The sequence below is a fragment of the Phalacrocorax aristotelis genome, chromosome 1, assembly GCF_949628215.1.
Source record: "Phalacrocorax aristotelis chromosome 1, bGulAri2.1, whole genome shotgun sequence".
NCBI classification, from domain to species: domain Eukaryota; kingdom Metazoa; phylum Chordata; class Aves; order Suliformes; family Phalacrocoracidae; genus Phalacrocorax; species Phalacrocorax aristotelis.
In genome coordinates, this window is record NC_134276.1 from 134495458 (window position 1) to 134511947 (window position 16490).

General features: G+C 43.9%; 1 protein-coding gene across 4 annotated transcripts in view; it reads right to left on the reverse strand.

The window, feature by feature from the left end:
- TSPAN9 (tetraspanin 9) overlaps nucleotides 1–16207 on the reverse strand; it is a 198493-nt gene extending 182286 nt beyond the window's left edge. The window contains exons 1-2 of one of the 4 annotated variants that reach the window (XM_075109954.1): nucleotides 16098–16207; nucleotides 5232–5280 (exon numbers count right to left, since the gene is read on the reverse strand). The gene's annotated coding sequence lies outside the window, so the exon portion shown is untranslated. Of the gene's footprint in view, nucleotides 1–5231; nucleotides 5281–16097 lie in introns of those variants that run through there. The other 3 variants (XM_075109925.1, XM_075109944.1, XM_075109934.1) reach the window with 3 other exon arrangements.
- Nucleotides 16208–16490: the final 283 nt, after the last annotated feature.

Genomic DNA, 16490 nt, shown 5'->3' on the forward strand with positions numbered 1-16490 from the left:
TTGAAACTGGCCATAGATGTCAAAAATAACAAGAAAGGTTTCTTCAGGTATGTAAACCATAAGCAGAAGAAGAAGGAGAACACAGGCCCACTGTTAAACAGAAAAGGAGAGTCAATCACCGACGATGCTGAAAAGGCAGAGGTCCTCAACACCTTCTTCACCTCTGTCTTTACCAGCACTGTAGGGTCCCAGGCTTTGGGAATGAAATTCTCGGTTGATCCAAACACTGACCCACCATGAGTGAAGGAAGGGTTAGTATGTGAATTATTACAGAGGCTTGACCCCTACAAACTGACAGGCCCAGACACCATCCACCCGAGGGTGTTGAGAGAGCTGGCTGACATCATCTCAAGGCCACTCTCCATAATCTTCGATAAGTCGTGGAGAACGGAGGATGTCCCAGAAGACTGGAGGAAGGCAAATGTTACCCCTATCTACAAGAAAGGCTCGAGTGAGGATCTTGGTAACTATAGGCCCATCAGCCTTACTTCAATCTCTGGGAAAGTTATGGAACGAATCTTCCTGGGGGCCATCACAAGTCATTTGAAGCATATGATTGGGAAAAGCCAACATGGCTTCACTAAAGGCAGATCGTGCTTGACAAACCTGGTGGCCTTCTATGACAAAGTGACTTGCCTGGTTGACATGGGGCAGGCAGTGGACATTGTCTACCTGGACTTCTCCAAGGCCTTTGATACAGTCGCCCATGGCCTCCTCCTGGAGAAATTGATGTGTTATGGCCTAGACAAGTAGTCTGTGCAGTGGGTGGCTGACAGGCCGCACCCAAAGGGTGGTGGTAAATAGCTCTTTTTCAAAGTGGCAACCTGTCACAAGTGGAGTCCCCCAGGGATTGATATTGGGCCCAATGTTATTCAACATCTTTGTAAGTGATTTGGGTAATGGAATCAAGTGTAGCCTGATGAATTTTGCAGATGACACCAAATTGAGTGGGGAAGTAGACACCCTGGAAGGGAGAGCTGCTCTGCAGGAAGATCTGGATAGGCTGGAAGAGTGGGCCAGCAAGAACCTTATGAAGTTCAACAAGGAGAAGTGTAAGATCATGCACCTGGGAAAACATAATGCGGGAGTGCAGCACAGACTGGGATCCACCGGGCTGGAGAGCAGCTCCGTGGAAAGGGACCTGGGGTGCCTGGTGGACAGGAAGCTCAATAGGAGCAAAGAGCGTGCTGCTGCGGCCAAAGAGGCCGATAGGATGCTGGGTTGCATCACACAGGGCATCACCAGCAGACATAAAGTAGTCATCATCCTGCTCTACTCAGCTCTTGTCAGGCCACACCTGGAGTACTGCATACAGTTCTGGTCCCCGCTATACAAAAGAGATGTAGACAGGCTGGAAGGGGTCCAGAGAAGGGCCACCAAGACGATCAAAGGATTGGGAAGCCTGCCATACGAGGGTAGGCTGAGAGAGCTGGGTTTGTTCAGCCTTGAGAAAAGGAGGCTTAGAGGGGATCTCATCACCACGTACCAGTACTTCAGGGGTAGCTACAAAGATGATGGAGACTCCCTTTTTGCATGGAGTCACGTGGAGAGGACAAGGGGGAATGGACACAAGTTGCTCTTGGGGAGATTCCAATTGGACATGAGAGGAAAATTTTTCACAGTGAGAACAGTCGACCATTGGTATAGTCTCCCCAGGGAAGTGTGGACTCCACCACATTGGACACTTAAGATCCAGCTGGGCCATCTTGTCTAGACTGTGCTCTTCCTAGAAAGATTGGACTAGATGATCTCTGAGGTCCCTTCCAACCTGTGATTCTATGAATCCAGTTTAAAACAGAGACACCTGTAAACAAAACTACCCTGACCTGGCCAAAGGCCAACCCCAAGGCCACTTCCCAGAGGAACTTTGTTTTCCTCATGCTATCTCAGCAGGACTTCTAGTAATGTTCCTGAAGACCTGATCTAACATTTCCATTTAATTGGACAAGCTCTTTGTATGACAAAGAAGAGTGACTTCTTGGCATCAGTCTCTGAAGTCAGACATGAATGATGTGTTGGCCCAGCTGTGGAACACCCCAGCACATTACAGACATTTTATAAATGTGTTACTATGCCTTTGACACAATCAGGTCATCAAGTTATTTCTGTAACTGCAAGACAGCCAAATAAGGTAACTAAAGGTGTTCTCATACTTCTCTTTCTCACCTTGCTTGTCTGATTTCGTTTTGGATTAAACTTTACAGTCTATATTTGTACAGTATTTCCCAGGCCCTCCTCTCTGTACCTCACTCTGCTGGGAGCAGCCAATGAATTTGGGAGCAATAACCCTGCTCACAGTCCAAAACAAACTAGACAAAGGAAAGACAGGCCCCGCCCCAATGAGGTATCCAGGGTTAGCCTAGAAGATCCCACAGTCCACCCCGTGGGTAAGGCATAGTGCCAACTTGGCCCATACAACAGCACCTCAAACATTTAAAACCCATTATTGAGTACATCTTATGTGTTAAAACGTGCATCTTATTTAAAATGGCTCCCTGGCAAAAACATACCATCACAAAGCATCTCACATGTCCTTTTTGATTCCATTACACAACAGTGAGAACAATCAGAGCTTACAGTGCTTTATGGACATTTAAAAAAAAAAAAACAAAACCAAAAATCACAGTGAGTGGTGGTTTTAAGATATAACTGAAGACTGCCTCCACTAATCATCTAGGCCTGACTTCTCTACTGAGCAGTTTCCTGCAACAGCTTTTATAATACCCTGCATTTAATTTTGCATGATGAGTAGGAGTATTTCACTCAACTTCAACACCACATGCTAGCAAGGTATTCAATCATTTTATTTTAACAACAAATATGTTGTTCAGATGCTAGAAATGCAAGCCTGGCAAGCTTTTTAATATGTACAAGTATGTTCCATGGAAAGTGAAAAGCTCATTTCCCATTCTGCTCAGCATGACAAAGTCCTATCTTCTTAGCAGAAATGGACACCTTGGAAAAGAAAATCCTTGAATTACAGAAAAGGGTATCTGAAATCCCACAGCTAACACTGATCAGCACGGTAAAGAAAGTGAGGTAATTTCCAGACCTCCACTAGAAATGGGATACTAATTTTTCAATCTGCTGTGAAACTGATTTCAGTAACATAACCGAAAGGGGAGAAAATGGCATATTACCATGAACACAAGAAAAATGTTTGAAGTATCCTATTTATCTTCTCTCTCTGAGGGATGTGGATTCTTTTGTACTCCTTGATGATGTGATTCTCAGATCAGCATTCTGGGAATCAAGCCGGTGCCCATTTACTAGTGTAACATGATCATTTAGCATAATTAGCATATGATATTTCAACACTGCCATGGACTTTGACCAGATCTGAAATGTAAATATTTGCCAAACAGTACATCCTAGTGCCCAGTGCTACATAATGGTGTAACTTAAGACACTCACTTGATGTGCTTTCTCTTCTGGGGGCAGAGTTAAGGCTGCTGTGGGAATTCTCTCTTTCATAACACAAGGCAGTTTAAACATTGTAGATAATGTTACATTAATTTCTGCAGTTTCAAATTTTAAAGGTGTGGAAACAAGGTGAAAGAGCTCACAGTACAGCAATCATTTCAAGTGGCACAAGGATGAACAGAAAGAAAACTCCTGGAACCAATAACTATTTCAAGCTTCCCCAGCTACCTTTTCCCTGGTGTACTCCATCGTCAAGAGCAGAGCCCAGCTTTCCTAGGACACAGGAATCAACAAAGCTCTATTTGGTATGATTCAGAGCATAGCACACATGCAAAAAGTAATCAAAACAATCACCACAAGATGTAAATACACAGCAGCCTCACAGGGCAGACATAAAAAGCCTTGGCTTAGGCACAAAACAACTGTCTTAAATTCTACAGCATGAAAATTTATAGGTTTGTTACCTTACATACTGTAACATTTTGTCTCACCTATTATAAATACAGATGTTACCTATATTGATGCCTAACAACCCCAAACTATCTCTTCATTCTTTTTCTTGCAACAGAAATACCCAGAAGCTGTTCATGTCAACAGCAAATGTACAGATTTTAAGCTAGTTGTATACCTCTTATTAATACATCTTATCACTAATATTTTCTCTCAGAAACATGCAGTTCCTGCAAGTGAAATTTTCCACAGCAGGTAGACAACAGAACTACTGCCTTGACATTGAAAAATCCCTCTCCGTATATTTCTCAGTTCTCCCTTATAAAAACAGTATCCCAAGGTCAATGCATCTTTGCCATATCCCCAAGACTGAGTCACTGTGTGGCATCACCTGGAATGATGATTTACACAAAAGTAAAGGAAAGCTTCAGCATTTCTTTTTCTTAGCCTCATCTAACATGTTCTTTCCCTTTTTCAATTACAGCAAGATTTTTTTTTTCCTTTACAGACCATAATCTCTCATCACTCATCCCAAAATGTACAATAGTAGGTGTTCTTTGCCTGCAGTTTTCTTTATAAAATTTTACACAAGCAGCACAGAATCATGTAACAGTCCTTGACAGGCCAAGTGCATGAGTGGACTATTATCCCTCTGCTGTTCCCATTGCTAGGACCTACCAACCTGCACTCCTTGCAGCCTTTGGCAGAACATGTGGCATTCAGCAGAGAGGTGGCTCTCACCTTTCCTTTCCCTGAAGGGCCAGAAGTTGCTTCCTCTACCACATCAGAAATGCAACGAAAGGTACGCAGTGCCATGTTTTCCACTCACTTCTTAGCCAAGGCTAATCCATGAAGAACATAGGGAGTGTAAAAACACAAAGCAATAGGCCCAGAGCTGCACTAGGACACCTAATGCTAGGGTAGCAGTGGGTCCTCCAACATGAGTCTGTTTTTGCAAGCCTGTTAATATAATTACAGTTGCACAAAAGGATAAAACTGACATGCACTACTGGAAGTGCTAACAGTAGGAACGCTGTTTTGTTCTTCCGTGCTTCCTTTCCATTCAAACGTCAGAGACAGGTAAGAACACAGACGAAGAAGAATATTTGCATATAACGAAGAGAATTACTGTCTTCCTCTGTTACATTTCCTTGGGTACCTACAGCAGGACGTGGAGACAACCCCAAAACAACCACGTTACTCTGGACTCTCTCAGCATTTGTGGCATGAAAATAACAGATCACAAGAAGGTTTCCTAAGGGCTCAGTGTTGGCCCAACTCATCTTCCCTTAATGTCAATGCGAGCAGCGTTAAAGATGGGATTGACTGACTCTGAGTACCCTTCACTGAGATCTTACCTTCTTGAGATAATTTGATGAACACCAATGGAAAAGTCACAGACCAAACCTGGGGAGATAAAGAAGACCAAAGTGAACTTTGTTGCCTTTTGGACTCACCTACCATCACAAACCCTATTACCTCAAGAGGACAGAAAGAAGGGATTGGGGTGGGGGTGGCCAGAATAGGAAAAGTTATGTCAAATTCCACCTCCTTCTGAACAAAAGGCGTAAGTCTAAACACTGGTCTCTAGGGCATAATCTACTGATTTCATCTGGACTCAAATTGAAATAATGACAATAGGCAAAATATTAAAACAGACTCACAGAAACTAAAAGGAAAACAGAGATTAGGGGGAAAATCAAAACTTGTGTGTCAATTAAATCAGAAATACTAGTCAGAAAAATCCAGTGCTTCTTCCCCTTTGCACTTAGGTCCCCTATCATCACCATGACACCTGATGACCTGTTTACAGCAGCAAGAACAGAAATTAAGCGAGACCTTTCCTGATGAACTCTTCTGCACTAGTCCCACTTTTTGACTGGTCTCATCTTTGCTTCTAGTACAACAAACCACTGCTGGAATGAAAATCACTGAAAACCAAACAACATAAAGTACCCCACTTTCTCCAATTGATACTGGTACTTTCAGGGCTGCAACAGTACCACCCCAATGTTAGAATGGTGCTGCAAAAATAGCAAACTGACAATAGTGAAACCAGGACCTCCTCCAACCACATGGAGGAGAAACACAGAATAGTACCATCTCCAATGTTTAAAACCCCATAAAAATTACTGCAGCTGCACACAGAAAGTACAGGCTGATTATTAAAAAAATATTGTTTATCCACCCAACTTGGTCAATAGAAATGCTTCCATTATTCCATTGTTGGTGGTGGTTTCTAAATGCTTTCCCTCAGCTTGCCTCACTGTATCACGTAAGATTCTGAAACACTTTTTTCAGAGCCTATAGTCACAAAAAGTATTCCAGCATATCTATGAGAAAATAATTAATTCCTAGATGTTTTGAGATTTCAAATATAAGGCATTTTTAAAGGTGGATAAGAAAATCGAGTTTCAAAAATGGTGTTTTCAAAACTAACCACTGCCCCTTTCAGAATAGTAAACATGGAGCTAATTAGTTGCCTTCACTTTCAAATCTTTTTGCATTCAATTTTAAGAAGTAGTTTACCTCAAATTAACCATTGCCTTTGTTGCCAAGATAAGATCTTATTGATTTCACAGTTCATATCATACACATCAGTTCTACACATCTTCCATAAAGTGAACTAATACTACATGAACACTAGGCTCATTGCTGATGTCAGGTTCTATGTCAGGCACATGCAACCAACCAACCAACCAACCCAGCTCCCTAGAGACACAATAGACAACTTTATTTCATCAACTGAATTTCATCATACTGAAGTAAAATCTGGCTTAGCTAAAAATAATATTTTTTCTTAATTTCAAAAATTTAATACCCAAGTTTCCTACAGTTCCACTGCACAGGTGTTGGCTAGTCAGTCAAATCGATGTCACACAGAGTATGCTGTCAATGACATTCAAAGGTTAACTACTTTCACCACTGATGTAAGCCTTTTATGAATACAGCATGATTTGTAGCAAGGACAGAAAGTTCTGAGAGAGTCCTTCAAGTCATGTAACTCAGTGTCAGGCACTCATCACATCACAGGTACGCTGCTTGGCTTGATTTAAGACAGGTCTAAGGAAAATTAAGAAAGGAAGATCAAACACTTCCAAGAAAACTGTTAGAGGGAAGAAGTCCTGCTGTTGACCAAGGCAAGTGTTGATAACAAACTCAAAGAAATAAGAATTAGACCAGAACTGGTGAGATGAAAATTCACAGGCAGATGTAACTGAAGAGCTCATTCCATGCCCTCCTGGATTTGCTATCGGGTTCAGGGAGGTAGAAGGTTGTTGCAGCAAATGATGCTGCAAGGATCAGACACCCTGCAAATCCTTAGAAACTTGCATCTTTCACCATGTTGTCTACATGAGTGGGGAACTGTACTCAAGAGCCAGGCAATCTGTCCACTCCACTGTTCACAGCAGAAAGAGGTGAGGAGACAGGGCTGGCTTCCAAACCAGAAGTCCTATAACATGAGGGCTAGCAAAACCTAGAAAAAAAAAAAATGTAGATCTTTTCTCTTATAGGAAGCTCAATGATTGGTAGGCACTTATCCCCTGATAACCATTAGGTACATCACCACATTTAGACCTCTAAAATAAAGCATACTTGTCTTTCAGTTCCTCAAATCATGTCCCAAGGGCAAGCAAAGTCTGTTTGCTCTCATAAATGGATGCCTTGGACTAATGCCATTGACACCAGATAAATACCTACTTTGGCTGTCACTGATAGTTCCAAGTTTGCTGTGAGGATATTTTGTACCTGAAGCATGGGATACATTTATTTTATTAATAAAATTAAAACCTACATCTCTAACCACTTTCAAATCTTTGAAACAGTAACAAGTCTGTCTAGTAATCCATGCAGAAACAGCCTGATAGCTATCTTCTTATACTGACTTCAGTGGAACACGGAGCAAAGAATATAACCTCTTGGTGCCTCTTAAGAGTAAAGGAGAGGGATGCCTTAGCAGCTCCAAAAGAGACAAGTGCCTTAAGAAGATTTTGAGAAGTGACTTTCAAGTTTAAAAAACATAGGAATTAAACATTGTGTAAATTAAATTTGCTAAAGCAGAATGAAAGTTGGAGATTCCTGCACAAAGCAACATTTCTCTTTAAAGCTTATTAAAAAGCCACACATCTAAATGACTTAAACTAGTTTTGTTTCCTGTTGTGGTTGAATATAAAAGCAGCAAGGAAGAAACAGACTATAGTCAGCAAAACAGAATGTGTGGTTCTTTTACCATAGAATGAACTTCCTCAGCTCTTCAAAGAGGAATTGATGGAGAATAGAATGAGAAGGAAGGGTTGAAGATGGAGCCTATGTAGCTGGGAAAAGCAAGCTATGATGAGACACAAGCAGGACTTTTTGCTTTCATAAAAGAAAGCAAGACACAACAGAGATTGCTTGGGGGTCCCTGGAGAGTAGGAAACTTCAACTGGTGGAGTAAAAAAAAGAAAGCCTAAGAGCAAAAAAGAGAAAGAACCTAATGAAGGTGAATTCTTCAGGGAAAGCTGCTTTTAAAAAGATGTCTTGAGAAATTATTTAAAGAAAAATAGAATGAAAAGGGGAGAGTTCCTTCTATAATTCTTGGGAGATATTTTGTGGTGACCATCCTACAAGGAAAGGGTGGGACAATATGGAACTTGGAAAATTGAAAGCCACACAGATGAATTTACATTGGTGTTGGAACTTAAGACTCTCTCTCTGTTCTCATTTCCCCTGCCTAGTTCTCCCTAGAAGTCCCCTTCTCTGCTTCACAGCCCTTTTCACTTTGCCTTCTCTATTTGGAATAGAGAACACTTCCAAAAAGCTCCTGTTCACCATGAAGCCTCTTCCTCTCTTTCATATGGATCACTGGTCCCAGCAATTACTTTTACCATGGCTTTCTTACCCTAATCTACAACCACATTCACCTGAAATACGGTCCTGGCTCTTCTCTGGTACCCACCTGAAACAGGAGAAGCTCTGTAGTGTAAGACCCAGCCCCTCTTCCATCCTGAGTGGGTGTAAGGAAAATAAGTTGGAAATTTTTCTAGAGTTGCAGTTCTTCCCACTTGCTCTTCACCTTTTATGGCACCAAATAGCAAAGCTATAGGTGTCTACACAATTTATATGCTACTCATAGATGCCTCTGCTGCTATCAATAGTGTCCCAGGTGCTATGAAATGCAAGTCTTGCCTGTCCTGTCACTTTCTCCATTGCTGGGAAACAGATCAGCAAGAGCCTTTTTAACACTCAGAGCCACTGTTACTTGGCAAAACTTTGTGAAACAGCACAGCAGCACCAGAGAGATCCAAATGTTCTGTGGTATGAAAGAGAATCACTTTAAACTATATTTGGAAGGTTTCCTTTACAGGCTTTTAAGCCAGCCATTTAGTTTTTTATTTTACAAGGCAATATGCTCCTGTCTGCTTGTTAGTACACATCTCTTCTATTGCCAGAGCCATTATCTCATTCTCCTGATTATATTTTGTCCACATGTATACATATAAACAATACTCTGCACACTATCCTCAAGTGGAAACAATATTCTAGACACTCTTAGAACATTGCTTTCGATACTTCGTAACTTCAGATGCACTTTCTTCAAATGAACTAAAGCAACAACCTTCATTCACATAAGGTTACAGTCTTAACATAAAATGCAGTGCAAATCTGATTTTGGGATAAGTATGCATTTGAGAAATCAAAGAACTGTTCAAAACAAAGCTAGGTGAACATCCAGGGCAGAACTGTATGCAGAGTTATGCACAAAAAACAGCAGGCACAGAGAAAGGAAAATATGCTTACAAAAGCATTCTTGAATTATTCGACCTTTAGAAACGAGCAAATGCAAACAGAAAAGTCTCCTTGCCTGTGCTCAGCATGAGTTTTGAGTATTGCTGCAATCGCCATAAAAACTGTTTGTCAACACACTTCCATAAGGCACTTGAGGAGCTAGCATGCCCTACCAAATTGCAAAAGACTAGGAACTTGGGTAAAACTAGACTATGCAATGCTGTCTCTCAGGCTTTGCCCCTGTATGGCCATATCCATTTGGAAATTAGTAATTATTACCTAGAGGTTATAGAGAAAAGTGCAATCCCTGAATACAGATAGAACTACTTTGTCACCACCTTTTCTTTCCTACAACTCCTTCCCACCAGTGTCCTAAACCCAGGATTCCTTCAACTTCAAGCCCTGCCTCCCTCAATCCTTCAGGTTGAATGACTTTAGTTAGGAGAGAACTTGAAGGACACCAAATACAGAAGAGCTCACAGAGCCCTCTGCTCTCTAGGATTTGAGTTGATCCCTGTTCCCTAGGACAGAGTCACAAGATTTTGAGCGAAGTCTCCTTAAACCTGCTGGGTGTGACATTTCAGCTCTCTGTTCAGTGTACCACCTCATCCTTCCTTTTCAGACCTTCCTCCCAGGGGAGGGCTGCAGACTTCCTCTCCCTTAGCCTTCTCAAGACTCTTGCATTTTCACTTACTCCTCCCTGAGCTCCTTCTCCAGTCTAGCCCTGTCTCCTCCCCAGACATGCCACATATGGATAATACAGCTCTTGTAGTCCTATGCTTGCATAACGTTGATATACTCCATCATATCCTTATTATGAGTATACACAGACCAATCAAAGTAATTGTAAATCAGTGAAGACTGTCCACGGCAAAGGCAGCTCTCCTTTAAATATCAGCATAGAAACTAATGCTCAGTTCACACAGTTCAGCTGATTCTAGAGACATGCAGTGACTTGGCCTCAGAAATAAAATAGGCTTTTCACTAGTTAATGAAGTTTATTTCACTCTTTGCATTTGTAACAGGGATCATGGAAATAAACACCCTAGCTGTTAGTCACTTCCACCTTCAGAAATATCAGGCATTAGAACAGCATGACAGTTTGCATTAGAATGCAGAACTCTGACAGCAAAAGGAAAAAGTGCTTTCCAAAGAACTTAAATAAGAAAAACTTTCCTGTTATGCCTTTTGAAACAAAAATTAATGCAAACTTCAAATCTTTTAAACTGATGCTATTACATCTGTGTTATCATAATATCACATCATATTCACATTGCTGTGAAGAAATGCTAAGCTTAATTAATACCTTTGTCCACTTGAAGGCTTATTGGAGCATATGTTTATGATTTAGTCTGCCTCGTCTTCCTGGAGCTATCCCCAGAACATGACTATTTGTTTTATACTCTGAATTTTAAAAGCTTTTCAACAACAGGATTTTTTCACCCCTCCTCAACAAGCCGTTTAACAGCCTAATACATCTCACTGCCATCAAAATGTAGTTCATTACCTACTGGGGATCCCACATCTCCTAGCTGTTCTTCTCAGTGAAGCACAGCCTCCTGTTTTACTGTGCTTGCAGTCAAGGCAAAAGCAGAAGGGCTCTGCCCAAGGATCGTGCCTTATTCTACAAACTCTAGTCTGCAAGGTTTATTTTTTACAGCAATGAATGCAAGCACTTGGACTATCAGAAGCAGCAGTTTAACAGAGCCTGAAGAGGAAGTGCTTTCAAAGCAGGCTGAGAAAGACAGGGGTTGAAAGACAGCTGAAGCACAGTGCGTCTAACTGTGGCAACAGACAACTCAGACACACATGATTTTCCCAGAAACACCTGTGCAATGAAGAAAGCATCCAACATCTTTCACTGGAGAACAATGTCCTGCCTCATTATGAACACACCACAGAAAGTATGTCACTGAACCAGAGGAAGTGACCCAAGAGACTGATTTGATGCTTTTTTTCCCAGGAAGTATAGCACTGACGTTCAGCAATGCAAGTTTCATCTGAGGGAGGCTATAAGGAGCAGCAGAAACAGTCTCTGGAAGTCAGCTTTAGGAGACCAGGAGAGATGGAGAGGAAGGACAGAGTGCACTGGTGACTGCTCTTTTGTCTCCAACAGAGCATTGTTACCCATAAGCAAAATAGACAAAAGTTTGTATCTTCCAGTGAGCACTTCTCCCCAAAATTAAATTCTAGCATGCATTGTACTGAGTGAAGAGAAGGCAGTTCCTCAGCACATCCCTACTTTACCACAATTTCACTGCCATGTAGAGAGGGAAATACAAAGACCTATTTCTGATGTGCTAACATTCTCTGGGTTTTTCTAAGCTGGCCCTAGCAGGATTGACTCAACCCTAAGGTCCGTTAACAACCATGCCACAAAAGGGAGAGTGCTCGGCTGATCCCGACATGTTTATTCTATTTTCTACAGAGTCAAAGGAGGTAACCCTCAGGTAATGAGTCTTCCCTGATCATACACTGTATTTTCCCAAGCTCAGCACTATGTTGTATTGTCATCACACGTGAAAGAACACAGCTTGAACTATTCCAGAAAGCATCTTTAAGTGAAGTTGCACTAAAAAGGCACTTTTACATTGAGAATCACTGGTTTCAAGCAAGTTTTCAAATAGAAAGTATCTTCAGCCCCCCCTACCCCACCCCCACACCCCTTTCAAGCATAAGCTCTTAGCATAGTGAGGAACTTTTTTTTTTTAATTCCTCTACTAAGTATCTTAGCAACACATCAGCATCCTAAAACCTTTCTCCATTTCTTCATCTGTGGTGCTTACAAGTATTGCCATAGTTTTACACACCTCCTTCCTTCTCAGACCAAATGGCTGTTTGATCTTAGGACCAGAAAATTTGTGTTGGAGCAGACCTGAGAAGGTGATATAACTCCACTCCTGCTCTACTCTACATAGAGTTGGCTATGAGGACACAACAGGACTTTATCCACTTTGGTCTTGAAAACCTGTGAGGACACACATTACACAACACCTCTGAGCAACCTGTTCCAAAATTTGACTGTCCTCATGGCAGAAAAGGTTTTCATTATATCTGGCTTGAACCTCTTGTTTCAACTTATATTTGTTCTCCATCATCCAACAACCACATACCAATGTGAATAGCCTAGCTCTGTCTTCTTGATAACCTCCTCTTAAGTACTGGAAGATTACTATAGGTCCCATCAAAGCCTTCTCTTCTCCAGGATGAACAAGTACAATTCCCTCAGCATATGATCTTCATGATGTATCAGGGCCCTGAGTGCACTGAAAGGCTTTTAAAGGCCCTGATCAGCCTCACCTGGTGTCTCTACCCCCACTCTTTGCCCATGGCCCCAGGAGCTCCGTTTAAGCTCTGCCTTTGGCCTTCACTCCCTATGTTGCAGGTCTGCCTGTCTCCAGTTACGTCTGTGTACGGTCATGGACCCTGCTGATCCAGACTCTGACCCATGGTATGACTTCCTCACTTGACCTCAGACCTGCTGTATCACTATGGACCTGCTCAGTGACAACTGGACTGTGTCTGACCCTAATTACCATCACTGGGCCTGATCCTCACCTGCTGATTCACATCTCAACTTGATCTTGGACCTGCCTTATCACCACATACCTGCCTGGCAATCTAGACTCTTGCTCGGCACTGGCTGCCTCACTTAGTGCTATGGGATGGGGGCCTGGCTGGTGGGGGACCTGCCTTGCCAGCTGGGTTACCAAACTCTGCTCCCAGCTCCCCACCCCTTTCCAAGGGCCAGCTGTTCCACCACACATGCTCCAGCCCCCAACAGTCCAGTGGAGGGCTACTAGGACTATCTCCAGTTTATCCATACCTTTCTTGTCTCTGAGGGCAGAAAACTGGATGCAGTATTCTAGACTCTGTCTAACAAATGCTAAGTACAGAAAAATAATCACTTCCTTTGGTACATTGGCTGCAGTCTTATAAATATAGCCCTGCATACTGTCAGCTGCCTTTGCTTCCAGGGCACGCTGCTGGCTTATGCCCAGCCTCTTTAACACATTTTTGTCTCTTTTTATGCATCAATAAATGTAGTGACATTCTTGCAACATAAAAAACCAACAGGGCATCAGTCACTTGCAAATAGCACAATATTGAAGTATAACAAAAGTGAAAAACTGAGATGGGTTTTCAATTGTCAAATCCAAGTGCAACAGGAATGTTAATGTACTGCTTCTAAAACAAGCAGTCTCTTCTGATCAAGGCCCAACGAACTCCATACCAGCTCTCAGGGTAATACTGAGACAAAGTCTTGGAATCTCTACTGCAAACTTGCTAGTTTCACACGTGCCACATATGTGAAAGTAACTCCTCTAACCAGTGCTGCATCCTCAAGTGTTCTCCTATTTAACTTTTGCTGTTCCCATGTTTCACATCCTTATTGCAATGTTTTAGTTTGTGTATCTGGGGAGGGAGGGAGGGAGGGGTTAAACACTAAAAATACACAGTTATGTTGGAAATACCCTCATGGACAGACAGAGGTTTGGCATGCTTTGGAAGTAAATAACTTTAAAATAGCAAGGAAAACAAATACTGTGGGACATGCATCTCTGATTGCTATTTTCTGTTAAAATATCCACAATAACTAAGACAACACTGACATTCCCAGTAAACCCTCTACCCTCCTCCGAAGAGATGAGCAGGACCATTCTAACCTCAGAGCTTTGTCGGAATAATGCAAATGATGCTGCATTATTCCAACCGCAAGGTCTTCTCATACAGTTTTATTCATGAAAATTAGTTTTAAAGAAAGTGTAGATGCCCAAAACCAAGTTTGCCAGAAGTTCTACAGTCCCAATATAGAAAAGGCCATCTGTAGGATTTGTAATTTGAACTGCAAAGGTCCAAAAATACAAAAGGGAAAGATCTGGAGGCAGAAGCTATATTAGCTCCATCAGTTTTAATTCCTGCAGCTCAGAAAAAATGCAAAATGGAAGCCAAGGGCATAGAACTATGAGGACTGATTTTTCTTCCTTGGTATTATCAACCACATGCATATCACATTGATAATTTATCTTTTGATATTTTTTAAATTATTGAGTGCTAACAACAGCCCCCTATTCTATGCTGGTATCTCATATGAATGTGTTTCTTCAGCGGCTAATATCCTTTGCCATTATACACCCTGACCATAAAGAATGTCATCTCTCAACTTCACAAACAAACCATTAAAACTACCTGTGGCACCTGTTAGTGTGAACTTTGCTACAGTAACATGTTAAGTTTTGGCATCCACAGGTAGAGTTTAGGTGTATCTAGGAGTAACAGCACAAACAAGCCACATGATTTGACCCTCACGGCTGTTCGGGAGAATATCAAACTTTTTGCCAGTCAAATCCCAGATGACTTACCCCAAAGTCTTAAAATAAGTTTAATGCAATCAGGTAGAAAAATCAGGTGCCCCCACTCCTAGCCCTGTGATTCAAACCACAAAGTCATGCAGAGTAAAAGCATAGAAAAAAAGACTTGATAAAAGCACTAAGTAAAGAAACGCAGCTTTATTCACCCTTGTAGTCTAGTTTTTCCTCCAACGCAGCATCCCCATGCCACTCTGCCCATCTGAAATCTCTGGAGCTGAAGGCCTTTTAGAGAGAGGCAAAGGTCCAGAGGCTCCCACCTCCCATCAGGAGCACAGTGACAGGCGGATATTCAAGATTCAGGGAGAAAAGTTTCCAAAAGCTTAAACGGTTAAAGGTGAAGCTGGGGTCAAGTTTTACGTAAGAAGGGGGAAGGCAGGAACTGGTGGCACCACCTCTGCGGGCAGCTGCCGAGGAGAGCTGTCAGCCCACCGGCCAGCAGTAGGCTTGCTCCACAACCGCCCCCTGGAGCAGCCTCCCTCCCGCCACCCGGGCTCCCCCGCCGCAGTCCCACGCGTGCTCTGCCCCCCACGGGGGCTTCTCCGCCCTCCCACCCATCCAAGGCTCGGCTCGGCACCCTCACACCCTGCTGCAGCCTCAGGGGGTGTGCAAGGGGAGGAGAAAGGAAGCCCCCCGCCTGCAAGCAGCGCTGCTGCAGGCGCATTTTCCCCGGTGGTGGGGAGAAATCCGCAGCCGGAGCCATTTGCTCCCGTGAGGGCTGGGCAACGCGAGCTCTCCAGCGCAGAGCAGGACCGCGTACGCAGACGCCGCTGGGCTCTTCCCGTCCCTCTGAACTAACTTTCCTGTTTCCGCAAAAATTATACAACCGGGGGCGGGGGGGGATTATTGTTTTCACCACACGCTCCTTACCGCTACAAGCCTCCCGCTCCACCACCCCGCATCGCCTGCCGGGACCCCTCCGCTCCTCAGCGCCTCAAGCCGCCAAGCCGGCGGCCCCCGGCCCCTGCGACCGGCACCCCCGCAACCGGCAGCCCCCCCCCGCCGCCCCGCTCCTGCCGTCTCCCACGGCCGGGAAGCGCCCGCAACTTTCCGCCGCCTCCCACCCCCGGCGGTGCCGGCTCTCACCCGCGCGTCCCTGGGCCGGGCCGGACCGAATGGGGTCGAGTGGTGGGGTAGCTGCAGAGGCACGGCAGGACACGGCTCCAGCTCCTGCCAGCGGAAACGGGAGGAGGGGCTCAGACCGGCGCTACCGAGCGGGGAGGAGCTGGGGGCGCTGCCCAGGGGAGGCTCCAGCCCCGCGGAGCAGAGGAGGGAGCGCGGCCGGCCCGGTCCCGTAGCGCGCCTCATGCCGCCCTGTGCCGGCCCGGCTGAGTCCGGAGCAAGAAGCCGCCGCCATCCTGCGCCGGATCCCCTGTCTGAGAGCTCTCTGCCTGGAGCCTGTTACGCCTGGGGTCCGCCCTGCTCCCTGTGTCGCCCAAGCACCCCACGGCAGCCCCCCGGAACTCCCTCCGGTGGACG